This window comes from Papio anubis, chromosome 17 (assembly GCF_008728515.1).
Source record: "Papio anubis isolate 15944 chromosome 17, Panubis1.0, whole genome shotgun sequence".
NCBI lineage: Eukaryota > Metazoa > Chordata > Mammalia > Primates > Cercopithecidae > Papio > Papio anubis.
The window spans coordinates 13059893-13087026 of NC_044992.1; the positions used below are offsets into that span (position 1 = coordinate 13059893).

General features: G+C 42.0%; 1 protein-coding gene and 1 long non-coding RNA gene across 2 annotated transcripts in view; one reads left to right on the forward strand and one right to left on the reverse strand.

Annotated features, from left to right (window-relative positions):
- HS3ST3A1 (heparan sulfate-glucosamine 3-sulfotransferase 3A1) overlaps nt 1–27134 on the reverse strand; it is a 102949-nt gene that overhangs the window by 44386 nt on the left and 31429 nt on the right. The gene's annotated exons all lie outside the window — the stretch shown is intronic.
- LOC108582582 lies at nt 11660–26117 on the forward strand. Its single transcript, XR_001896211.3, has 3 exons — nt 11660–11741; nt 17071–17126; nt 26041–26117. It is a non-coding gene; the product is annotated as an uncharacterized LOC108582582 (long non-coding RNA).

Sequence of the window (27134 nt, forward strand, 5' to 3'; positions counted from 1 at the left end):
AAATGACATATCATCTGTATAGTGTTTTTCAATACAACAGAAATGATGTGTCTTACTACTTAATGGTTAAACATCCAGCAACTGCATTTTATGGAATAAATTTACCATGATATTGGATACTGGGATAAACCCTTTGTGTTTATAGATGGTTATTCTACTTTTTTTGCAGACCAATTTATTTTAGAATTGACTGAAATGGCTCAATTACTGACTGACTCCAAGCCATCCTGATTAGCCACAGAAGTGGTCTGACCATTTTGCAAGTCTTTGAGGTTGTCTGTTGCTATTTTCACAGTAGCACTTAGAAATTCTTAGAAATTCCTTCTGCTTACCCTGGTTACCCAACAATTGTCTAATTTTTCACTTCTGATGCTTATCACTAACCCCTTCTCCCTGGAGTATTGAATTCTTTAGAAATTAATTGTGGCCACCTGTCCATGTCTTCTTCTGTAATGGGAATTGTAAACCAAATGCCAGCATAACATGGAATTTGAAATGTATGATACCCTGATCCACATTTCTGACCACTCCTGCAAGGTGAGAACATTCAGAGACTCAGGCCAGATCCCCGCAACCACATCATCTGCTTGGAAGGAAGGGAAGACCGTGCAGGGTCTACCAGTGAGGAAGTCCCAGGTGTTTTGGTTTTGCTTTTTTTTTTCATCAAGATTTGGGGTAAAATTAGGGGACACCAAAGCAGAAGAGCCTATCCGGAGAAGGAAGAGGGTCAGGGAAGAGTCTATAAGACAAAATCTATCAGAAATCTCTTGACCAACTAACTGTCATGTACTGCTATTTAACAAAACACCCTCAAACTTAATGCTTGCAACAATACAGAACATTTATTCGCTCATAATTCTGAAATTTAGAAAGTGCTCAGCTAAGTGATTCATCTGCTCCATGTGATATCAGCTAGAGTCACTCATTTAGCTTTAGTTGACAGAGAGGTCAGCTGGGGCTAGAATGATATCGAGGTGGCTTTACTCGCATATCTGGGTCCTCAGCTGTGGTGGCTGAAGATCTGGGGGCCGGCTGAGCCTCTCTTCAGCAGGGTTGTTGAATTTCTTATTTGGTGGCTCAGGGCTCCAAGTGAGCCACAGCAGAAGCCGTTAGGCCTCTAAGTGGCTAAACCTGGAGTTGCCACAACATTGCTACTGCCATATTCTAGTAGCTGATGCAAATCACAAGGCCAGTTCAAATCCAAGGTGAGTGGACATAATTAGATTCCATGATTCCATATCTGGATGGGGTAAATGGAATGCACAAATGTGGGTGGGAGGAATAGTTGGCATATCTATGGAGACAGTCAACCGTACTAGCTCGCAGTGTTTTTCTCAATTCTAGCATGGATGAGGGTACTAATGGTCAGCTCAGGGAGTTAGTGGTCATTCTCCATAATTTCACTTCACAGGTTAGAGACGTTGGCAAAGAACATCTTTTTCTTTAAACATCACTCCATGTTTGTTATTAGATCCTCATTTCAAATTAACTTGAGCTTCAAATCAGTTCTATCACCATGAGTCAATTTGTAAGTCAAACAGGCAACTTGTTTAGGAACCAGAGCACAGGATTCATATTCAACCAGTCAAGCACAAAGAAGACAAAACACACCTTATTTATGCTGCCTTCCTCAATTCAAAAGAGACTTTAGTTTCCAGTGTCACAGGAAAAGGAACATGTCAGTGAAATTTCCATAGACAATAATATTAACATGTGATTTGTCACAGCTTCTAAGAGTCTGAACGGTCCTCAGAAAAAATTGTGATTTTGTATGATCTTTAACTTCTTTACTCATTTTAGAAGCTCACCACCAACCATGTAAGATGAGATTCCACCCATTTACTCCAAATGTATCACTGTAGAGCTACGAAGAGAGGGTGTTCCTGTGCACTCCAGTTTGGGCTTAGTTAGTAAATAAGCCTAAATCTCCTCTCTAAAACATGCTTTAGATTTGCAGATCAAGACTGATAGACTTGTCTTTTGTGTTCCAACAGAAAGTAGTCCCTTGGGATCCACCGTAGGTATAAATAAAACATATTTTCGTGCAAGAGAAAGTAAATGATTTCTTTCTAATTTCTGATTGACCTCTGATTCCTAGGCTTTTATGACTGATCACAATGTCTTCAAGCAACAATCCATTTCTAGTGTTATCTGTGTCACTGACCAGCAGCTTGACACTGGGCAGGGTGGTTTTCCCCTTTCTGAGTTCTTGCCAAAGGATTCAGGGTTAAACATTAAAGGCACAGTAAAGCTCTAGTTAGTGGAAGGGGTTAAATATCATCATCAAATTATACTCTTGCAAAATGTTTCACAGGTTCCAAAGCACTTTGTGTAATTGCCTCATCTGATTTCAATTTCTAGGGTTCCTTCCATCTTCAACATTGCATGATTTGATGGATTAAAAATGCATGCTCAATTGATAAAATGTACCTTTTTCCAGTAGTTTAAATAGTCAAAGACTTTTAAGTGCTCCTGCTGTGGAGAAAGAAAAGTCTGTTTTCTTTCATCTCCGCATTTATGTTGGAAGACCAGATATCATTTTCAAAATATTTTTCAAAACTTAAGGAGAGGTGTGACTTACTACTTAATGATCAGCTTTTGCTCACACATTTCTGTGGTTCATTGAGGGAACTTCACTGTAGAACAAGAGTCTCCTAGAGAAAAAGCATTCGATCTATCTTCCTGGAAGATCTTGGCATTCGTTCCCCTTAGGGGCTACCCAAAAGAGCAAAAGGGAAAGGCAGAAGGGATCTCTGGGACCTCACATCCTTATTTTAGCAGAGAAACTCCCCTTTTATCAGTGTTGTTCATTTTCACTTCAGTGTAAAATTTCATTTGAACTAGGAGTTCTAAGGTCATCAAATATTTGAAAACTACTGCTTAAGGGAACACATGTGGATTTGTAAATCCTGCTAAATCTATTTATGTATTGTGATATAATTCTCCCTACTGATGCTGTAAAAAAATTCTTTAAACTGAAAGCTATGATATAAACTATTCCAACTGACCCCACATATCCCCAAAGGCCTCCTTTAAAGTTCTACCCTGTGGTTTGAATGAGTTTTTGAAAGGATGCCAAAGATTTCCTATCTCCTCTGCTAAAGAGGCTGAGACTACAAAAGAAGCCAAGCCAGGGGGAAAGAAAAATTCCAGCCATAAAGTTTCAAAGAATTCTCAGATATTAATTCTGACCCAAGTGCCAGAGTGATTCACTGGCGGGTGATGCTGAGTAATCTTACTTTGGACTCTTAATCCATGTTCTATTAATGGATTTTAGCCACAGCTCCAAAGGTTAGGAATTAAAGACCCCATTTCCACCTCTTTTTATTAAATTATTCTAACCTCATCCTGGGTAATTCATCACTGTCTCACTCGCTCTTGGTACACACATTGGGAATGGAAGGGCCAGTTAATATAATCACCCTGTCCACTTCCCCAAACACATTCTAATAATAATAATAAAAAAAAAGCCCTAAGTCCAGTTTCTTTGAGATTTGAGAGGGTGGTTATTCCAATTTTACATTCAGTGCTGCTGAACAGTCAGTTCCTAGAGACTCTTGCTCCTTAAGAAGTCTCCTTCTTTAGTAGAATCATATCCTTTGCCTTAGTTTTGATAATTTTCAAAGTTGTTTAGGTTGAGCCTTTGAACATCTTGACCAGATGGCCATCTGTTGGCAGTTTCCACAGGATTCATTGAGTGGGCACAAGTCCTGAAGACTACTTGAAGAAAGAGGATGAAGTTCAGATGGTTCACACACCTCCAGAAACCTCTTTCAACTGTGAACAGTCCTGGCTTGCTGTACATGTAGTAAAGCATATTGAGGAAATGGATGCCTTGACTTCACTGATATCTGGAATGGACTGAATTATGTCCCCTCAAAACTGGTATGTTGAAGGCTTAACTCTCAATGTGACTGTATTTGAAGATTAAAGGGCATTAAAGGAGGTAATTAAAGTTAAATGAGGGGTCAGGCACAGTGGCTCATGCCTGTAATCCCAGCACTTTGGGAGGCCAAGGCGGGTGGATCACTTGAGGTCAGGAGTTTGAGGCCAGCCTGGCCAGCATGGCAAAACCCCATCCCTACAAAAAATACAAAAATAGCTCGGCGTGGTGGTGTACACCTGCGGTCCCAGCTACTTGGGAGGCTGAGGAGTGAGAATCACTTGAACCCAGGAGAGGTGGAGGTTGCGATGAGCTGAGATTGTGCCACTGCACTCCAGCCTGGGCAATAGAGCGAGACTCTGTCCCCCCCAAAAAAAGTTAAATTAGGTTGTAAGAATGGAGCCCTGATCCAATAGAACTGGTGTCCTTAAAGGAAGAGAAAGAGACACCAGGAGTATGTCTGTACAGAGGAAAGGTTGTGTGAAGACACAGAGAGAAGGTGGCCATGTGCAAGCCAAGGAGAGAGGTCACAGGACAGAACAACCCTACCATCCTCAATCTCAGACTTCCAACCTCCAGAATTGTGAGAAAATAAACTGTTGTTTAGGTCCCCCAGCCTGTGGCACTTTGTTATGGTAGCCTGTGACATTTTGAAACATCACAGGCCACCATATTTTGATATTTGGTCTTCCTGTTTCCTGGTTCACCGTTCCCCAAACCCTTGGAATCTAAAGCAATAAGTGTCTTTGTGAATGCTAATGAGATCACTGGTGGCTGGGGGCTCCTGGATAGCCTCAGGATGGGGGCTGGTTGCCAGGGGAACATCGTAATTAGAGGGTTGAAACTTTCAGCTCCCCTACTACCACCACACACACACCTCTGGGGTGGAAAGAGGAGCTGAAGATTGAGCTCATCACCAATGGCCAATGGTTTAATCAATCATGCTTATGTAATAAGGCCTCTACAAGAACCCAAGACTGGGTTCTGACGGCTTCCAGAGAGCTGCACACACAGCGGTTCCTGGAGGGTGGTGCACCCAGTCGCATGGAAGCTCCAAACCCCTTCCTACATACCTCGCCCTATGCATCTCTTCTATCTGGCTGCTCCTCTGTATCCTTTGGAATATCCTTTGTAATAAGTGGGTCAACATAAGTGTTTCCCTGAGTTCTGTGAGCCTCTGTAGCAAATTAAACAAATCTAATGAAGGGTTCATGGAAAACCCCAATTTATAACCAGACAGTCAATCAGAGGTATACTATTCGCAACTAGCATTTAAAGTGGGGGGCAGTCTTGTGAAACTGAGCCCTTAACCTATGATATCTGATGCTGTCTACAGGTTGATGGTGTCAGAACTGAATTGAATAAGACACCCAGATGATGTGTGCTGGAGAATGTAGTGTCAAAAGTGTTATATCGAGTGATGTGTGGAAGTAGAGAAAAAGGATTTTTTTTTCTCCGACATAGCCCACGCAGACTAATACAGTGCCACATAACTTCAACATTTGGAATCAGCCTGAAGAAGAGAAGTTTCCAGAAGACATTATAGCTGTTTAAAATATCTGAAGACAGTGACTACTTTTAGCTTGGTGCAAAAGTAATTGCAGTTTTTGCTATTACTTTCAATGCCAAAGACTGTGATTACTTTTGCACCAACCTAATACATGGAGATTCAGATTTGTTCTCTGTGAATCTAGAAGGAAATCTAGAACTGGTTGGAAATGTTTTTAAAAATAAGGTATTTGGCTTAATTATAAAAAAAGAATTTTTAACTGTTAAAGCTTTTCAAAAGAAGAATGAGAAGGAGCTACATAACACAAGTGGGTAAGATCCCATCACATAAATAACCATCGATCTGGATTCCAAAGCATCGCAAAGAATGTTGGACTAGCAGGACTCTATGATGACTTTTATGTGGTAAAAGTAGGATTTTAAAACCCACTCATCAAGGGTTACCACTAAGTAGCTCACTGTCTTGGGCAAGTTGTCCAAAGTCTCTTCATCTCAGTTTCCAAAACTCTTTTTAAAAAGAAAGTACAGTTTTTGTGAAAATTGAAAAAAATATATTAGTCAAGCAACAAATAAATAGAAAACATTATTATCATCATCATGCCGTTTGCGTCATCCAATGAAAATATTCCAAGAAAAGAAAAAAATATATAATACTTTCCATTCATATGATGAAAGTATATAATTTTTTTCTTACTTTGGGTTTGCTTTAAAAATATAAATATAACTGTGTGTCTCATGAAAAGGCAATCATATAAAACCATTAAAAACCCAAACCCTGGAAGTTTGCCTTACATCATCAGAAGAAGAACAACAAAAAGCCTCAGTGAAATTGAACAGAATGTTCTCTTTTCCCCGATGGGTGAGATGCGATCTGTGCAAGCTGTGAGTGTAGAGAAACAAATGCTAGTCCTTCGGCTGTAAGGGTCTGGGACGACCATTCTAACTAAGGCGAAACTGCCTTTTCTGTGAGTCACCTTTTAAAGGAAGGGCTCGCTGCCTGGGAGCAGTTTTGCTGTTTCACATTTCTTTCATTCATCACTTTTCAGGCCCTGCGCCGTCTGGCACAGCCCCGGCCTCTTTGTGTGAATGTTTGGCTCTCATTGCTGCGGAGAAGTGATGTCAGGAGGCTCTGACTCAGGTGAGCAATAAGGAGCAGATGGCGCCTCCACAAACCCGGAGCCTCTCCCTGCACCCTGCTCCTCGGAACAAGAGTAATTATTAAAAATGGGATGGGTGGTGGGATAAGCAAAGATCCAGGTTTTCTAAGGGGATCTGCAAAGCCGAAATCCTCCAGGAAAAAAAAAAAAAAAAAAAAATCAAAGTGCAGCCACCAGCATGGACAACAGAAAGGAACCCTGATTGGAGATCGTTTAGGAACATGGTACTCACTCAGTTGGGCATTGTGCTAATCTGATTAATGAAATGACGATGCTAAGCGGGGCGTTCAGCTTGCTGCATCCGTGGCTAAGGCAAGTTGGGCAATTCCCCCCAGAACATCAATTCTCGGCACCCTTGTCAGATAATTGTTTATGAAAAGATGAATGCATGTGGCAATCTCGGGTGAAGGACGCTGATGCATGTGGTGTTCATGATTGAAATAATCAGTTTGGTAGTAACTGGCATGTGCGCTTGTCAAAGGGCGGGCTGGGGAGCATTAGCATTCCTCAGGCATGGACGCCTTTATCTTCAGGCTGGTGTCTGACAACTACCAAGATCACCCATGAATAAATACCGGGCCTTACCCAGACATAATTAAACTGCCAATGCAGATATACCTAAATAAAATTGATATCTTAATGACACCAGATCCTGTTCAAGTAATGAAAGCAGTGTGAGAGGGACACAATGAATGGAGACATCAATGCTAGTTCCACAGGGGACTCTTCCCCTGGTAACTCCTCACAGAGGTTGCTTCTCATCGTGGTGGAGGTTTTTTGTTTGTTTGTTTTGTTTGTTTGTTTGAGACGGAGTTTGGCTCTTGTTGCCCAGGTTGGAGTGCAATGGCACCATCTCGGCTCACCACAACCTCCGCCTTCCGGGTTCAAGTGATTCTCCTGCTTCAGCCTCCCAAGTAGCTGGGATTACAGGCATGCACCACCACGCCTGGCTAATTTTGTATTTTTAGTAGAGACGGGGTTTCTCCACGTTAATCAGGCTGATCTCGAATTCCTGGCCTCAGGTGATCCGCCCGCCTCAGCCTCCCAAAGTGCGGGGACCACAGGCATGAACCACCGCGCCCGGCCCGTGGTGGAGTTTTATTTCTGGCCTTTTCGATTGACCTGCCTTCACTATCTAAGAAATCTTTCCTTCTTTCTCCCTACCTATACCGGAGAGCTATGTATCTCTCTGCATGGAAGAGGTTTATATATCTTTTGTCACACTCCACTGGGCCACAGAAATTTTGGTTTTGTGACCTCTGAAATAAGCCCTGGAGCTGGGGCTGCATCACCTCTTCCATAGAATATGGGGAGAAACCTCCATTGCTCATGTCTGCATCACTCAGAACATCCAGCACAATGCTAAAAAGTATCAGGTGATCATCTCAGCATTTTAGGGGGCCAAGGCGGGTGGATCACTTGAAGTCAGGAGTTCGAAACCAGCCTAGACAACTTGGTGAAACTTTCTCTACTAAAAATACAAAAATTAGCCAGGCGTGGTGGTGCGCATCTATAGTCTCAGCTACTCAGGAGGCTGAGGCAGGAGAATCGCTTGAACCTGGGAGGCGGAGGCTGCAGTGAGCTGAGATTGTGCCACTGCACTCCAGCCTGGGTGACAGAGGGAGTCTCCATCTCAAAATAATTTTTAAAAAGTACCAGGTGAATCTGATCTCCACCCTCTTGCCAGCTCTGGGGGTCGCTTGAGAGAGACAGCGTGTGTGTATGTGCATTTCTCTGCCTAATTTCCACCTGTCCTCCCTCTCTGACTTAAAATTGACTGTCTACCACGTGGACCCACTCCTCACCACTAAGATGCAAGCAGTTTCATCTTATCTAGTCCTTTTTCTTTATATGCCACTCTCAGAAAGAAAATGAATCTGCCGCCCAAACTATTTCTACAACTCCATATCACTTTTCTTTCTTTCTTTTTTTTTTTTTTTGAGACGGAGTCTCACTCTGTTGCCAGGCTGGAGTGCAGTGGCGTGATCTTGGCTCACTTGCAATTTCTGCCTCCCAGGTTCAAGCGATTCTCCTGCCTCAGCCTCCCGAGAAGCTGAGACTACAAGTGTGTGCCACTATGCCCAGCTAATTTTTGTATTTTTAGTAGAGACAGGGTTTCACCAAGTTGGACAGTATGGTCTCGATCTCCTGACCTCGTGATCTGCCTGCCTCGGCCTCCCAAAGTGTTGGGATTACAGGCGTGAGCCATCACACCCAGCCCATATCACGCTTCCCAATTGTCGTGATCTTGCAGTACATTTTTCCTACTGATTTCCCTGTGGAAATGGCACCCCCTCTTTCAGCCTCTCTTTTTAACTACCTCCTTTGACTAAAATATGATTATTCATAGACTTAATTTGCTCACCTGAAAAACCCAGAAGTTGGACAAGATCATCATTTCTCAAACTGCCTTCTCTAGAATACCAACTTTTCATACAGTGCCAAGCGCAGATATTCAATAAATATTTGTTGAATGAATGAAAATACTTGTGCCATGATAAAAGGGATTCTGGAGACAAGTGTAGGGAGAGCTGAGAAAAATGTGTTTAATCTTTACTCTAAAACTCTTCAAGCCTTCCAATGGGCTACTAAGCAGTATGAAACTTCATATGGTATGCAACTTTTAGCAAACGTGTTTAACCATGGAATTTCATGTTTTGCAGTTGCCTAGGAACCCCTCACAGAATATACATTAGACTTAATGATTACCAAATTTCCTTTGGCTATTGCATTCTATGACCATGTGTCTCTCACACAGAGACCCAACCGTCACTCCCATTCACCTCAAGGGAAGAAAATAAGACTTTACCTCCATCCCTCCCCATAGCATCTAACACTATGTCTTTACTTTTAAAGTCCTGTGATCATAAAAAAAAAAAAAGTTGGTCTTTGTCCCCAGTTCCTGACACAGTTCCTAAAGCCCTTGGAATTTTCAGAGTGATAAGTACCTTTTGCAAGCAAATGTGAGGACCGATGGTTGGAGGGCCCCTGGATAGCTTCAGGGGAATGGGTTGCCAGAAAGAACAAGGTACCATTAGAGAGCTGGAACTTTTAACCTCACCCTACAACCTCCATGGAGGGGAGAAGGGGCTGGACTTGGAGCTAATCAACAATGGCCAATGATTTAGTTCATCATGTCTATGTAACAGAACTTCATAAAAGCCCCTAAACAATCAGGGTTCAGAAAGCTTATGGAGGTGCTGGGAGGCTGTGCACCCAGAGAGGACATGGGAAGATCCATGCCCTTCCTCCACACCTTGTCCTAAGCATCTCTTCCATTTGGCTCTTCCTAAATTGTATTATTGACAATAAACTGGTTATAATAAGTACAGTCTTTTTTGAGTTCTGTGAGTTGTTCCAGCAAATTATTGAACCCAAGAAAGGGGTTATGAGAAACCTTGATATTTAGCCAGTCAGTCGGAAGTACAGGAGGCCTGGGACTTGAGATTAGCATCTGATATGGAGCAGCCTTGTGGGAGGGACTGAGCCCTTAACTCCAGGGATAGGATGCTAACTCCAGGTAGATAGTGTCAGAATTGAATTGAGTTGTTGGAGACCTAGTTGGTGTCTGGGGAGTTGGAGAATTGGTTGGTGTGAGGAAAAAAAAAAAAAAAAAAACCCACAGGTTTGGCATCAGGTATGGTGTTATTAAACACAGCACTGATTATTTAAATATACTAACCAAGTCTAAATTCTCACTTTCACACTCTCATGGTTTCCAGTAGCCATTTTCATTGTCTGACGACTTTGTATCTCTATTACTTTTCTGAATTGTTACAGTTACTTTGGGGAGCTATAACAAAATACCACAGACAAGATGATTTATACAACAAATATGTATTTCTCCCAGTTCTGGAGGCTGGGAGCTCCAAGATCAAGGTGTAGGCAGATTTGCCATCTAGTTAGGGCTCTCTCTCTGGTTTGTAAATGGCCATATTCTGTGGCATTCTCACATTGAGGAGTCAGGGAAACCCCTGGTCTCTTCCTTTAATAAGGGCACTAATCCTATCATAGGATCTCTACTCTCATCCCCTCACCTAAACCTGATTATCTACTGAAAGTGCTACCTATACCAATACCATCCCATGGGAAATAAGGGCTTCGATGTATGAATTTTGCAGGAACACGTTTAGTCCATTATATCCACCATGTTCCTTAACATCCTGGATAGTGTTCATATTGACAAACCATCTCTAATCCTATCCTCTAGTCTACCATATTCCTAGACTTCACTGGCAGTCTTCACTCCACACGTTGAGAGGTGAAGCCGGCTGTCCTTCTGGGTCAGATGGGGACTTGGAGAACAAGCCAAAGGATTGTAAATACACCACTCAGCACTCTGTCTAGCTAAAGGTTTATAGATGCACCAATCAGCACTGTGCAAAAAATGCACCAATCAGCTTTTTGTGTCTAGTTAAAGGTTTGTAAATGCACCAATCAGCACTCTGTTTCTAGCTAAAGGTTTGTAAATGCACCAATCAGCACTCTGTAAAAACGCACCAATCAGCTCTCTGTGTCTAGCTAAAGGTTTGTAAGCACACCAATCAGCGCTCTGAGTCTAGTTAAACATTTGTAAACACACCAATCGGCACGCTGCAAAAACGCACCAATCAGCACTCTGTGTCTAGCTAAAGGTTTGTAAATGCACCAATCAGCACTCTGTAAAAGTGCACCAATCAGTGCTCTCAGTCTAGCTAAAGGTTTGTAAACACACCAATCAGCACTCTTGTAAAAACGAACCAATCAGCACTGTGTCTAGCTAAAGGTTTGTAAATACACCAATCGGCACTCTGTAAAAACGCACCAATCAGTGCTCTGTGCCTAGCTAAGGGTTTGTAAATGCACCAATCAGCACTCTGTAAAAACGGACCAATCAGCACTCTGTAAAATGGACCAATCAGTACTCTGTAAGATGGACCAATCAGTAGGACATGGGCGGGGCCAAATAAGGGAATAAAAGCTGGCGACCCAAGCCATCACTGGCAAACTTCCTGCCTCAGAAGCAGACATTCGATTGTACATTTTTTCTGAGTTTCTATTGAGTGGCTAGTCTGTGTTCTAGGCAGAGGCTTGGCAAGCCTACTGGTCCGGTTGCAAAGCCCAAGACCGAAGCCTGGTTGGTGGTTTGAGTAGCTCTGAGTCTTCTACTACGGATTCCAGAAAAGTAGCAGGAAAATTCACAGGCTCAGGAGGTAATTGCCAGTTATTGCTCTACTGGTTCCAATTTTAGTAGCAAATGAGCAATGTATAATGTATCAAGCTTATTAAAAAATATAAATGAGAAATAAAAGTGCTCACAAGGGGAATGGGAAATTCACAAAATTTTATAAGATACAGTCATTACCAGAGCTGACATCTGACAGCTGCTAGGCCCTGTGCGGTGCTGATATCTCTGTAATGCCTTGTGGGCTGCGTGCTCAAGGCAGCTCAGTGCAAAACCGCGAGGGGCGCTCAACTGATTACTGCCTTTCTTGTTGAGGGGTGCTGACTTCGGAACTGTCAAGTCCCTAGACCTACCAAGGCAATCTAGTTCGAAGCATGCTCAGCCTCCTTTTGAAAGAGAGATAAGGCAAAGGTTTTGTCTTTCAAGCACAAAGAGGAAACGTTCATCCAGATTTTCAAAACCTGCAGGATTGGGATAAGATGCCATCCCTGAGGATTTAACAGATACTACCTTCCTCCATCATCCCCTCCACCCCCAACAACTCTAGTACCTTATTATCTTGAAACCCAATGATAGCAATATCCCCATAAATTATCTCCCCACAGGCAGACTGCCCCCTGACTGTATTCCACCCTGTGTCCTGGTGTGCCAAATTAGTATTCCTCAAGCCCCCTGAGAATAATGTCACTTACCCTCATTCAGCGGCACCTGTCTGATCTGCAATTAACTCACCGACATTTCAGTCTAGAATCCACCATGTTCACCAACGGAGTCCCACACTACCTACCTCATCAGTGTTATCGCCCACTCCTCCCCGGCGGTGACCGCCATTTCTGCTGAACGAATACACCCATGGCTTCCTTAGCACAGATTACACCCTTATGCCTCCTGCTGGGTGGGCCTTTTCTGCCTGGAGTTCATCCTTCCTCCATTCCACTCCACGAAGTCTTTTCCAAACCCTTGTTCATATAAACCTACCGTGGTTCAGGCAGTATGGGAATGGAAACAGGTGGAGGAAGAAATGTAACCTGCTCTTGTAGGGGTGTCACATTCAACATTAAACCCGTTTCACTTACACAGACTCAACTTGGCAACAGGGAGACACAGCACAATTGAAATGGTGCAGGCAGTTCAGCCTGGTGTTCAACTAGGAGCCTGTGTCCTAGAAAACAGAAATGGGGCTGAGACTCACCTGTTCTCTCCAAAGTCCCCAGATCCCTGAAGCCCCTTAGAGTGGAAGCATCTTGCCTCAAAACCATCCTAGACTTGATCAAAGAGTTTCTCAGCTGGGCGCAGTGGCTCACACCTGTAATCCCAGCACTTTGGGAGGCCGAGGCGGGCGGATCATGAGGTCAGGAGATCGAGACCATCCTGACTGACATGGTGAAACTCTGTCTCTACTAAAAATACAAAAAATTAGCCAGGCATGGTGGCGGGCGCCTGTAGTCCCAGCTACTAGGGAGGCTGAGGCAGGAGAATGGCGTGAACCCGGGAGGCGGAGGCTTGCAGTGAGCCAAGATCGTGCCACTGCACTCCAGCCTGGGTGACAGAGCAAGACTCTGTCTCAAAAAAAAAAAAAAAAAAGAGTTTCTTAAGTCGATGTTAGACTGTATTAAGAACTTGCTTACCTGTGGAGTTTTGGACCTAACACTGAAACAAATTCCCCTACATTCATAAATGTGTCATTTTTTCATAAAATAAAAATGCAAAAGAGATTTATAATTAACAGAAGGTGCTGGGACAATCATTTAACTACCTGAGATAAGAAATAAAGCTCCAGCAGCACCTCAAACCACATGCAGAAGTCAACCCCAGATGTGTTAAGAGTTCAATGTGTCTGAGAGTATATTATATTACATATAAGAACTTGAAAACAGACGAATATGAAGCCATTCCTGAAGAACTGTTTTCTAAGCATAAAAGCAAAGGCACAAATTATGAAATAAAAGATACCTTTGGTTTCATTAGATTTCCTCCTTCTCTTGTCTTTCTCCCAGTCGTATGCACAACGACCAAAGAAGAAGAAAAATCTGGGAAGCCCTTCTTCAGTATTGAGCCCTAGGGAAGGGTGGCATCCACGTTCAGCTTTGAGGAATCAAGAAGGATGACACCAAGGGCCATGTTGCACAGATATAACACCTTCCCGAAAACAGTATGTGGTGTGATGAGGGGCTACACCAGAAAGACTTCAATCTCCCTAGATTTAGGGAGAATTAGAAAGCAAGGAGAGGCTGGGCGTGGAGGCTCATGCCTGTAATCCCAGCACTTTGGGAGGCCGAGGCAGGTGAATCACGAGGTCAGGAGTTCGAGACCAGCCTGGCCAACATGATGAAACCCCGTCTCTACTAAAAATAACAAAAATTAGCCAGGCATGGTGACAGGCACCTGTAGTCTCAGCTACTTGGGAGGCTGAGGCAGGAGAATTGCTTGAAACCGGAAGGCAGAGGTTGCCATGAGTGGAGATCGCGCCACTGCACTCCAGCCTGGGTGAAAGAGCGAAACTCTGTCTCAAAAAAAAAAAAAAAAAAAAAAAAGCGAGGCGAAATCAGCATAAACAGAAATGCACTCAGAAACTCAATGGCAGCCATGCTTGCACATGCTTGCACCCAGCAGAACCTCCTTAGGACAGCAAACATGTTCCCTGAAAGTGCAGTTACCAGAATAGGCAATAGGTTTGACACAGTCAAATCGTATAGCCACAGAGACGCCTTAGCTCACCCAAATTAAAACAAACGAGAATATCAAACTTCCAACAAACAAAAGGATACATGCAAAGCAAACACCTAGCCCAGCAGATTCACAAAAATGACCACGGGTCGGAGGAAGGCCCAGAAATGTTTCCTTAATGGGTGCTGTGCGATTCCACCTCTTTTCCCCTCTTCACAGTTGCTGAATCACTTAATAAAAATGGATTTTTTCATTAGCTAGACCTCCTGTTTATCTGAGGTGAATCACACACTCTACTTTTTGAGCAAACTAAAGGCCAGAGTAAAACCCTTGAACATTTGAGCGTGAGTCAACAGATAACCACCAACATCAGAAAGAGAAGTTACAAAATTGAAAGAAAAAGACAAGCTCTAAAGAGAAAGAGACAGCAAGGCACCTTTCAGAGGAAAGAAAAAAAAGATTTGTAACAACAACAACAACAACAAAAACCCGAGGTAAGAATTAAGTGATACTTGTCCAACACTCTCACTAAATGTAAATATGGACTTCATTAGACAGAGATGAAATTGGAAATAGTAAGAATAAAGACAGGTTAAGAAGCAGCTACTTAAGAGGTGAGCAGAAATAAAAAAAAGGACAGGTGAAATCATTCAAAGAAACTGAAAATACAAAAGTAGGAAGGTTAAGTATCACTGTGGAGGCCAAGCTTGAAGCCATCTCCTCTTAGGCTGCAGAGAAAAGCTATTCAGAGATGGGAACGGGAAGATGAGCAGACAGGTTGAGATCAGAGAACGAAGTTCCACGATGCAGGTCATTGAATGTTTTGGAAAAAGATCTCAAGACCTGGAATCTGCAGACAGAAAACGTTCACCGTTAACAAAATTACTGAAAAGGGACAAGCATTTGCTGTGTCCTGGTAAACGTTTTGAATTTTAAGAATAAAGACAGAATCCTTCAAGTTACCTAAAAGCAAGATAAAAGAAGTGGTCTAAGGCCTTTACTTAACACCATTACATACCGTAAGACCTGGAAGCAGACTCTGTAGAAATTTGAGGGAAAATATCTATGACTCAGGAAAGCTATAGTCCACCAATATTTCATTTATAAGAGATTTAAGAAAAAAATTGAAAAGCCAGGCATAGTGGCTCGAGCCTGTAGTTCCTTGCTGCTTGGGAGGCTGAGACAGGAGAATCCCTTGAACCCAGGAGTTAGAGACTGTAGTGCACTGCAGTTGTCCCTGTGAATAACCATTGCACACCAGACTGGACAACATAGTGAGACACCATCTCTAAAACAAACAAAAATTGGATGTGCAAAAAATGTTTAATGTTGAAAACATTACTTTATACTATATACATATGGTATTATATGTAATATGTATAAAGTACTATGTATTTCAATAATGTATAGATAAAATAAAAATTTCAAAGATCCATTATACAATTTAACAACAAAAAAGTAGTGATTTATGCTGTATGTAAGTGATAAAAAATTCAAAGTAAGAAAACAAATGATAAAAATGTTAAAGAAGATGATTATCTCGAGGGAAGGAAGGCAGAGGGTGGAATCTGGTAACTATACCAGTTTATTTCCTTTAAAACAATCACTATCTGTAGCCATGCCTGAAACAAACAAACACGGCAAAATATCAAATCTGGCATGTGAGAGGTTATTTGCATCATTTTCAGGCTTAATATATTGTACATGCTTTTTAAAAGAAGGGAATAATGAAGAGATTAGAGACTGCAGAGCTGCATCAGCAAAGAAACTAAATAAGAAAGTCCAAAAAATTGTCACAAAAATGTTTATGAAATGCCAGTGTAAAAAACAGCCCTTGAAGAAAAAAATCACAATGCTATTGAAAAGTCATAATAAAGGGCCAGGTGGTAGATTACAATGGTTTAAGGCTTGAGCTCAGGAATAATACTGCTCTGTGCTCAGATTCTGCCTCTACCACTTAGTAGTGATGTGACCTTCAATAGGTGACAATGCCTGTCTGAATCTCAGCTATGCCCTTGTACAAAGGCTAATAATGATACCTACCTCATGGGGAAATTGTAACATTTATGTAAAACAAGCAATACAAATCAGCCTGGAGGCTGGCACATATGAGTATTCAATTAATATTAACTGTTAGTATTATTATGACAACAAAAAAAGAGACTGGGTGGAGATGCTTGGTTTTACTCCAGTCTCTTAGCCCCTCAGCTGGGGGCTACCACCCAAGGCAAATCTGAAACAGGTAATTTCGTATTAATGGATGACACCTCTTCAAGCATCCAGAAATTCAGACATTTATGTGTCCAAACTCTACTTCTACACTATTCTTACACCTAAAAGTAAAAATAGTTTTGAAAATATACCCTTTTTTATTACATGTGAATATATATTCAATTAGATATGTATATAATTTAATATTTTATATAAAATTTAATTATATAACATATTAATTACATATATCATTAGATATAATTTTAGATTTTATGATATAATTTTATTTATATTATATATTATAAAAGTTTGATCTTTTATCATATATGTTTAATTTGTTATTGTCTAATTTATTAATCATTAAGGTCTTAGGCAATTGATTATCTTTAAAGTATCCTTCCCCTTAGAAAATTCTAGAAATGGAAATGAGCATGTTCCTACCAAATTCAGTGAACAGTAGTTTCTTCTTCACATTCCAGGTACAGAATGGAAGCACAGGCTATCCCTAAGGCAACTGAGGAGACTGAGGAGCAAGGTGCAAATATACATTTTTATTTTATTTTATTTTTTGCTTAGGCTGTACAATTACTATTCATTTTTCAAGCAGCAAGTTTAGTTTTGGTTTTTTTGCAATAAGCCCATCTTGTTTTCTTAACAATTATTTGATCCTCTAAATTTATATTTTGAAAATTTTCAAAGTTACAGGAAAGGTACAGTAGTAAGAGTATATTGGCCAGGCGTGGTGGTTCACGCCTGTAATCTCAGCACTTTGGGAGGCCGAGGCAGGCAGATCACCTGAGGTCAGGAGTTCAAGACCATCCTGACCAACATGGAGAAACCCCATCTCTACTAAAAACACAAAATTAGCTGGGGATGGTGGCACATGCTTGTAATCCCAGCTACTCAGGGGGCTGAGGCAGGAGAATCGCTTGAACCCAGGAGGCGGAGGTTCTGGTGAGCCGAGATCGCATCATTGCACTCCAGCCTGGGCAACAAGAGCAAAACTCCATCTCAAAAAAAAAAAAAAAAAAAAAAGTGTATTACCCACATACTCTTCAACTAGAGTCACCATTTCTTTTTTCCTGCCTCCTTTGCCTCTGTGTGTGTGTAACTGTGTATATCCTTTCTGAACCGTAATAGAGTTAAACATCATGACATCTCACCTCAAATACTTCCACATGTATTATTACCTAAGAGCAAAAACATTCTCCTAAGTAATCATAATACAATCATCATACTCAGGACATTTAACATGGAGGAAAACAAATTTTATTACAGCGTGTGTCTGGAGTTTTGGTTTGGAATATAGAGTTTCTTTTAGTCTGGATATCCTGCCTATTATGTATGGTAAAGTGAGCTTACTAAAATATAGCTCCATTCCTAAATATCATGAGTAAATATCTCTAAATAATTAATTATTGCAATTCCATTTTGATCAAAGTACGATATCAACACAGGTGCCTAGTAGAGAATCTGGTTTGGAACTGAAGTACTTAGTACCTCAGGAAAACTTATTAAAATGTTTTCTTCGTGTAAAAGACAGGGGAACCGAAGTGTAGGAAATTAAAGTGACATTCCTCAAGTTTACAGAAGGAAGGTTGGTAAAATTCAAACTTAAGTTCCAGCAATACTGTACAGCAAAGCACAGATCCTGACACCGTGTAGCCTATGGGAGAGGTGGGCACAGATGATCCACTAAGAGATCAGAAACACATTGCTTCCATCTCTCTTATTTCTGTTTATAACACATCTCAGCCAGAGGTCTCCATTCCTCGATGGATGCTAGAATCATCTCGGGAGCTTTTAAAAGATGCAGAGATGGCTTGGAGCCCGCCTCAGACCAATAAAAGTAGAAATCGCTGGGGACAGAACAAGGATGCTGGTATTTACAAGCTCCCAGGTGATTCTAACAAGCAGCTGGAACTGAGACCCATTGCCCTAGAGGAAAGGAAGTTTGGACTTTGGGTACGACTGTGTATTCTTGTCCACCACCACCTAAGTCTCTTGCCTTAGGAAGTGACACTGCACCACATTTTTCCTTCCCTCTGTGCTGATTTTCTTGTGAGCATTCACCCTGAGATACCAGATCATTCTTTTTTTTGCAGACAGAATCTTGCTCTGTTGCCCAGGCTAGAGTACAGTGGTGCAATCTTGGCTCACTGCAACCTCCTCCTCCTAGGTTTAAGTGATTCTCCTGCCTCAGCCTCCCAAGTAGCTGGGATTTGGGATTACAAGTACCTACCACCATGCTCTGCTAATCTTTTTTTTATTTTAGACGTGACGGGCTTTCACCATGTTGGCCAGGCTGGTCTCGAACTCTTGACCTCGTGATCCAGCCACCTTGGCCTCCCAAAGCGCTGGGATTACAGGCATGAGACACTGGACCCGGCCACCAGACCATTCTTAAATGCGTTGTCCACAATGTCTCAGACCTCCCACCAGGCTGGAGACACTGGGGAATTCCAGCAGGAGACGGATGCCACACCCAACAGCAGGCATTTCACTCACACAAACCGGAAAATGACAGAGCTATGAACTGTGCCAGTGCCAATGTCCGGATCCCAGGGGTACAAAGAGGAGAGACAAAGGGCAAAAGGAGGGTGTAGGGTGCAGTTCTGTGTGGTGCTGAAGGCAGCTTCCTCAGATGAAGCTCTCAGTGGCATGGGCTGACACTGGGTCCAGGAGCTTAGCTGGAGGAGAAACCTGCAATTGACAAAGTCATGCCGCCCATTGCCCTTATAAACAATTGAATTCTCAAGCAAAGACCAGTGTTTGTGACCGCTCACAATACCTGACAATGTGAATGAACAACAGCTGTACCTCCCTCTTCTTTCCCTTCTCCCCATCGCCATGACCACCCTGCCTTTTTGGAATAGCCAGGAAGTAACTCTGGCTCCGTCTCTAGGAAAAAGGAGCCGCAGCCTGCAAGAGTTGACTGAGCTTCCACCACATGCCAGGAGATGAGTCAGACACAGTCGCGGTCTGGAGGAGTCCAGGACCGCTCATTCTGCAAGAGGCAGGGACAGACGTGTGTGCCGTGGACAGCCAGCCTCGTCTATTCCGCGAACATTTCACATCCTGTCACCAGTGTGGCTGCCCGGGCACACACGAGGGACAGCGGGTGGGAGGGACAGTAACCCTATCCAATTCCTGACATTGCAGCCCCCTCACACCCGCTCTGATCTCCATTACATCCTGGGATTGAATGGCCCTATAAAAATGTCCACCGTGAAAGACAGATTCAAAAACTGAAGAAACAGTATCCTGATGGAAGTCCTTTAACATCCTCCACCCTCAAGCTGCAGGCCCTTCCCCCAGGCCCTACAATAGAGCTCCCGTCCCCACCCCTGGCCAGGCAGAGAATTTATGAGCTCTAAGTCCTGTGTTTCTACATTGATGGAAATCACGGGCAAACGTTTCCACCGGGCCGAACTCCATCCAGAGTCAAATATCAAGGCACCCAGCTGAGCTCCAGGAGCCAGCGTTTATGAAACCAGTCGAGGTGCCCTGTGACCATAAACCATCTTATATTTACTATGACAGGACAGTATTTGAGTTCATAAAAAGATGATTTTTCTGCCTAACTTTTGTTGCCTGGAAGGCCCTAGCTTCTTTTACAAGGGGATTGTGTGTCGGGACCCGATAGAGAGCCTGAAAAGCTAAGTCAGCCAGCTGTTGTTTGTTCATTTCGTTGGGGTAAAGAAATTGAGTCAGACCTAAAGGGGCCCTAAACAAGATTCCATAGATTCTTGACGGTCCATGATAAGTGGGAAAAATACATACCTGTTATCTTGTATGATGCAAATGAGAAGCAGGGAGAAGAGAATCATTTTATCTAACCTCCCCAGCCCTGCCTCCTCCTCCCCAGCCCTGCCTCCAGCCCTGCGTCCTCCAGGGATACCTAGATCCCATTTGGAAAAAGGGACAGTGATGAGTCTCTGAAATGTTCGCCAGAACCGCAGCGAAGGGTAGAACCACATCATCTCTTTAGGTTGATCGGGGTATGGAAAGAAACTGAAGGTGGGGTACAAGGGGAACAAAGGGATTTAGGAGGGAGCTTTCTGCTGCAGAAGGGACGACATATTCTGAGCTCTTTCAGTCACCTGGAGGGTCTGTGTGTTGTTTGCTACCAATGTTGCATTTATTTCACTCAAGTCATTCTTCAAGAGGACCTATGCCAGCTGGGGCCAAGGGAACTGGAGCAGGATGTATGTAAGCATTTTGTGAGGATGTGAGCAAACTAAGAAAATGTCAGAGATGTCCGGCTACTCTGAAGTGTTGACCCCAGTGTGGGGACCAGAGAGGCAGCATGTAAATTGTCCTCATCTCTAGAGCAGCTTCACGGAAATCCAGAGGTTCTTTCAGCTCCGACACTCTCTAACTCTGGGAATCATGAAGTGAATGGAGTACAAAGGGTCATAGTTGAGCAAAGGCTCAGGAAACAGCCTTTTCAGAGGACACACACGAGTCCCCAACGCTGAACTGGAGGCTGCTGTCTCTCTCTTTCTGGCAATGGGTATTTGTTACTGGAGTACGCGGCTGCAGCTCCTTCCTTTGCTGAATACACGTTTCTGTATTTTTTAAATGCGATTAATTAACTGTGAAAGGACAACTTAAAGATCCCAAAATCACAACTGTGGGCACCAGTGCCAGGCACTAATTTTTTATTATTAAGAAAAATTAATTTCTTATTAATTATTGTTAAATAAATGGGCCAATCTACGATTGCACAATAAAACATTTGGACTCGTCTCGTGGACCACAAAGCTGAATTACCACTGCTTTTCAGGAAGCTAAAGAGATTAGGTGGGTTTTAGGAAGTTTTTACTGTTAATCCAGGAAAGCAATTCTGCCTCCATCAGCAGCACCTCATGACATGTGTTAATGATATTTTTTCTGTACCCTGAACTTCCTTCTGCCAGTGCTCAGCAACCTGCATTTTTACCCCTTGGTGCAGAAAATAACAGAAGTGAAATATCCTGAGGAAGATTAAAGGCAGTAGGGATTTTCTCAAAAGGTTCAGATGCTATTTGGCAGAGATTTATTTTTTCTGAGTAAATTATCCAGTCTGAGACGCCTTTAGTATTAGATTTTAATCCATTTAAATTTATTTTGATGACTGTTGCCCCTTGGTATCCACAAAGGATTGGTTCCAGGACCCCCTAAGGATACCAAAATCCATGGATGCTCAAGTTCCTTATATAAAATGGCATGGTATTTGCATATAACCTACACACATCCTCCTGTATACATTTAAATCTTCTTTAAATTACTTATAATGCCTGCTAGAATGGAAATGCTACGTAAATAGCTATTAGACCACATTTTTTTAGTATTTATGTTACTTTTTATCATTGTATTGTTTTGTGGCGGTGGGGGGCGGGGGATTAGCTGAATCCTTGAATGCAGAACCCACCGATGTGGAATGTCCCCTGTGCTTAGAAATTTGGACTTGTTTCTTGTTTCTTTTTTTTTTTTTTTAAGAGACAGAGTCTCGCTCTGTCACCCAGGTTGGACTGCAGTGGTGCGATCACAGCTCACTGCAACCTCCACCTCCCGAGTTCAAACGATTCTTATGCCTCAGTCTCTCAAGTACCTGGGATTACAGGTGTATGCCACCATGCCCGGCTAATTTTTGTATTTTTAGTAGAGACGGGGTTCTGCCATGTTGGCCAGGCTGGTCGCAAACTCCTGACCTCAAGTGATCTGCCTGCTTCAGCCTCCCAAAGTGCTGGGATTACAGACATGAGCCATCGTGCCTGGATGAAATTTGGACTTGTTTTCTATCATCTTATTTGATGCTCTCCATTTACTACGTCTGTTTGCTTTTTTCTTTTCTTTTATTGGAGTAGTCAAGTTTATTTTATTGAATCCCCTTCCAATTTAGAAATTATTATTTCATTGGTTACATTTCAAATTTTGCATGGTAATTAATTTAAGAAAACCTCATATTAATATTGCAATCCTTCTCTATCAATGCAAGGGTTTAAAAAGCTTGAGGCCAGGCACAGTTGCTCCTGTCTATCATCCCAGTACTTTGAGAGGCCGAGGCAGGCAGATCACTTGAGTCCAGGAGTTCAAGACCAGCTTGGGCAACATGGTGAATCTCCATCTCTACAAAAAATGCAAAAATTAGCTGAGCACGGTGCCTTGCACCTGCAGTCCCAGCTACTCCAGAGGCTGAGGCAGGAGGATCACTTGTGCCTGGGAGGTCAAGGCTGCAGTGAGCTGTGATCATGCCACTGCACTCCAGCCTGGGCTACAGAGTGAGACTCTGTCTCAGAAAATAAAGAAATAAGTAAAATAAAAAATAAAATGCTTTAACACTGCCCTCCACTTCACCTTCCTCTCATTCTAATTTTATCACTGGTAAAACTGCTCTTAATCCAAGCCACATATTACTTTTTTTAATTTTATAGTCACAGCTCGTTTGGATGGATGAGTGTGTTTACCATCTTCCCAACTCACCCTTGCTTTTAGTACATCTTGCTTTCCTTCTGGATTCAGTCTTTCTTGCTAAAGTCTGTCATTTAGTAGTTTCAGTAAAGGTTTTGTATAGTTACTTCTCTCTTTGTTTATCTGAAAGTTCTCCACGTTCTGTCCTCTGAAAGTTTTATTAAATGCATTTTGGACCTAGTAAGTCTATACTCGGAGTCTGTAAACTACCTTGTTATAGTTCCATCTTTTAATCTCTTTAAGAAGTTTCTCAGATCTTCTCATTATTAACATGTTTCAGCTGTTTTCCTCTGCTGTTTGGTAAGTTTATCATGTATCTTTTAGTTATTACAGGCATACCTTGCTTTATTGAGCTCTGGTTTACTGTGCATTGCAGATACTGCATTTTTTTAAAATGGAAGGTTTGAGGCAACCCTGCATCAAGCAAGTCTGTCGGGGTCATTTTTCCAATAGTATGCTCACATGCTGTGTCTCTGTGTCACAATTTTGGCATTTTTCTCAATATTTCACTTTTTCATTAATATTGTATCTGTTATGGTGATCTGTGATCAGTGATCTTTGAGGTTACCATTGTAATTGTTTTGAGGTGCTTCAAACCATGCCTATAGAAGACAGGGAATTTTATCGATAAATGTGTGTGTCCTGACTGCTCCACAGACCAGCTATCCCCCATCTCTCTCTTCCTCAGGCCTCCCTATTACCTGAGACACAACAATATTGAAATTAGGTCATTTAATATCCCTACAATGTTCTAAATGTTCAAGGGAAAGGAAGAGTTGCACATCCGTCACTTTAAATCAAAAGCCAGAAATGATTAAACTTAGTGAGGAAGGCATGTTGAAAGCTGAGACAGGCTGAAAGCTCGGCCTCCTGCAGCAGTTAGCCAAGTTGTAAATGCAGAGGAAAAGTCCTTAAAGGAAACAAAGTGCTACTCCAGGGAACACACAAATGATAAGAAAGTGAAACAGCCTTATCGCTGATCTGGACAGAAGATCAAACCAGCCATAACATCCCCTTAAGCCAAAGTTTAATCTAGAGCCAGGCCCTAACTCTCTTATATTTTCTGAAGGCTGAGAAGGTGAGGAACTTGCAGAAAAAAAGTGTGAAGTTAGCAGAGTCTAGTTCATGGGGTTTAAAAAAAGAAGCCATCTCCATAACATAAAAGTGTAAGATGAAGCAGCAGGTACTGACGCAGAAGTTGCAAAAAGTTATCTAGAATATCTACACAAAATTATTGATGAAGGTGGCTACACCAAACAACATATTTTCCATGTAGACAACATAGCCTTATTCTATACTAGAAGAAGATGCCATCTAGGAATTTCATAGCTACAGAGAAGTTAATACCTGGCTTCAAAGTTTCAAGGACAAGCTCACCCTTTTGTTAGGGGTTAATGCAGCCAGTGACTTTAAGCTAAAGCCAATGCTCATTTGCCATTTCAAAATTTCTAGGACCCTTACAATTGATGCTAAGCCTGTTCTGCCTGTGCTGTACAAATTGAACAACAAAGCCTGGATGACAGCACATCTGTTTACAGCATGGTTTACTGAATATTTTAAGCCCACTGTTGAGACCTACTGCTCAGAAAATAAAAAGGATATCTGTCTAAATATTACTACTCATTGATAATGCGTCTGGTTATCTAAGATCTCTGATGTATAAGATGAATGTTGTTTTTTATACCTGTTAATACAATATCCATTGTGTAGCCCACAGGACAGAGTCGTTTTGACTTTCAAGTCTCATTATTTAAGGAATATACTTTGTAAGGCTCTAGCTACCATAGATAATGATTCCTCTGATAGATCTTGGCAAAGAAAGCTGAAAACCTTCGGGAAAGAATTCACCATTCTAGGTGCCATGAAGAACATTTGTAATATATGGGAGGAGGTTATAAAATATCAACACAAACAGGAATTTTGAAGAAGTTGGTTCCAACCCTCATGGATGACTTTGAGAAGTTCTGGACTTCAGAGAAGGAAGTAACTCCAGATGTGGTGGAAAGAGCCTGAGAATTAGAATTAAAAGTGGAGCTTGAAGATGTGACTGAATTGTGGCAATCTCGCAATAAACTTTGAACTGATAATGAGTTGCTTCTTGTGGATGAACGAAGACAGTGGTTTCTTGAGACGGAATCTCCTCCTGGTAAAGATGCTGTGAACATTGTTGAAATGACGATGAAGGATTTAGAATGTCACATGAACTTAGTAGATAAAACAACAGGAGGATTTGAGAGGATTGACTCCAATTTTAAAGGAAGTTCCACTGTAGGTAAAATGCTATCAAACAGCAGCATCGCATGCTGCAGGGAAATCTTTCATGAAAGGAAGAGTGGATCAACGAGGCAAATTTCACTGTTGCCTTATTTTAAGAAATTTCCACAGCCACCTCAATCTTCAGCAACCAACACCTTGATTAGTCAGCAGCCATTGACACTGAGGCAAGACCCTTTCTCAGCAAAGATTACAACTCACTGAAGACTCAGATGATCATTAGCACTTTTTTAGCAATAAAGTATTTTAAAACTAAGCTATGTACTTTCTTAAACATAATTACATAGCACTCTTAATAACCCACAGAATAGCATAAACATAACTTTTAGGCCAAGCGCGGTGGCTCACGCCTGTAATCCCAGCACTTTGGGAGGTCGAGGTAGGCAGATCACGAGGTCAGGAGATCGAGACCATCTTGGCCAACACGGTGAAACCCCGTCTCTACTAAAAAAAATACAAAAAATTAGCCGGGCGTGGTGGTGGGCACCTGTAGTTCCAGCTACACAAGAGGCTGAGGCAGGAGAATGGCACGAACCCAGGAGGTGGGGCTTGCAGTGAGCTGAGATGGCACCACTGCACTCCAGCCTGGGCGACAGAGCAAGACTCTATCTCAAAAAAAAAAAAAAACCATAACTTTTATACGTACTGGGAAATCAAATCATTTGTGCAGCTCGCTTTATTGTAATATTTGTTTTATTGTGATATTTGCTTTATTACAGTGGTCTGAAGCAGAACCTGCAAGATCTCCGAGCTATGCCTGGACTATGTTTTTCTGCTTTTTTAATCTGCAGTTTATCCTCTCTGTTGAGGTTTTAACTTCAACATTTACAATTTTTCATTTCACATTCTATTTGGCTCTTTGTCAAATATTTTTATGCTGTCCAGATTTTTCGTAATAATTTTAATATTTTGTTTCTTTCATAAATTTGAAACAGTCATGTAGGTATCTTTCAGAGTATTATGATTTTGAGGTCAATTTTGGGGTTTGTTGGTTTTACTGCCTCTTCCACACGGTAGGTGTCTGTCTTCGAGTGATTGAAATTTCTAATCGTGTTTCCCATCCTCAATTGTGGTCGTTCATTCTAGGGAAGTCTCCTGGGAACCAAGTTGTAGAAAATCATTCGGAACAGCTTCAGTTTTTCTTTTGCCAAAGATACCAAGGGTTTCAATGGTCCTGAGACCGGTTCTTCTGTTGATTTCTCAGCTTGTGGTTCTCACACTTCACGGGAAGCATAAACTCAGGCCACATGCAAACATACAGCTCAGACTTGTGGTTTTAATTCCTTATGAGTGACTTTTATTTTTATTTTTACTTTTTGTCCAAAAGTCTAGAGAGAGGGCAAGCTTCCTGACACTTTTGCTGAGCCTGGGAGGCAGGGTTTTCTAATCTATGAGGTCAAGGAGCATGGAGCATGTCCAGATGCTTGGCTGCATGTATAGGCATGGTTTTGTCTCTAGGGGCAAATGCAGGCAGTGGCCAATTCCTAAATCCCAGCTTTCAACCCAGGTCCTTTCTCCTGTTCATCCTCTGTGGGCTACAGCAGCCTCAGCGCCCACTTACTGCCCTGGCAGGATTTCTTTTCTTTGAACTTTGGCTGGGTATACTTGTTTTTGTTGTGGTAGCTGTTACATTTTATGCAGCATTCTTTTATGTTTATTTTGGGTGGAAAGAAGAGGAATTAGATCACTTCTCTCCTCAGCTGAGTCCCTCTCATTGCTGGAAATGTTTCTGTGATAATTAAAGATTTTAATTATGACGCTCTATTGGCACCATATTATGTGAGCAGAGTCCAGGCGTCCAAGCTCCACATGC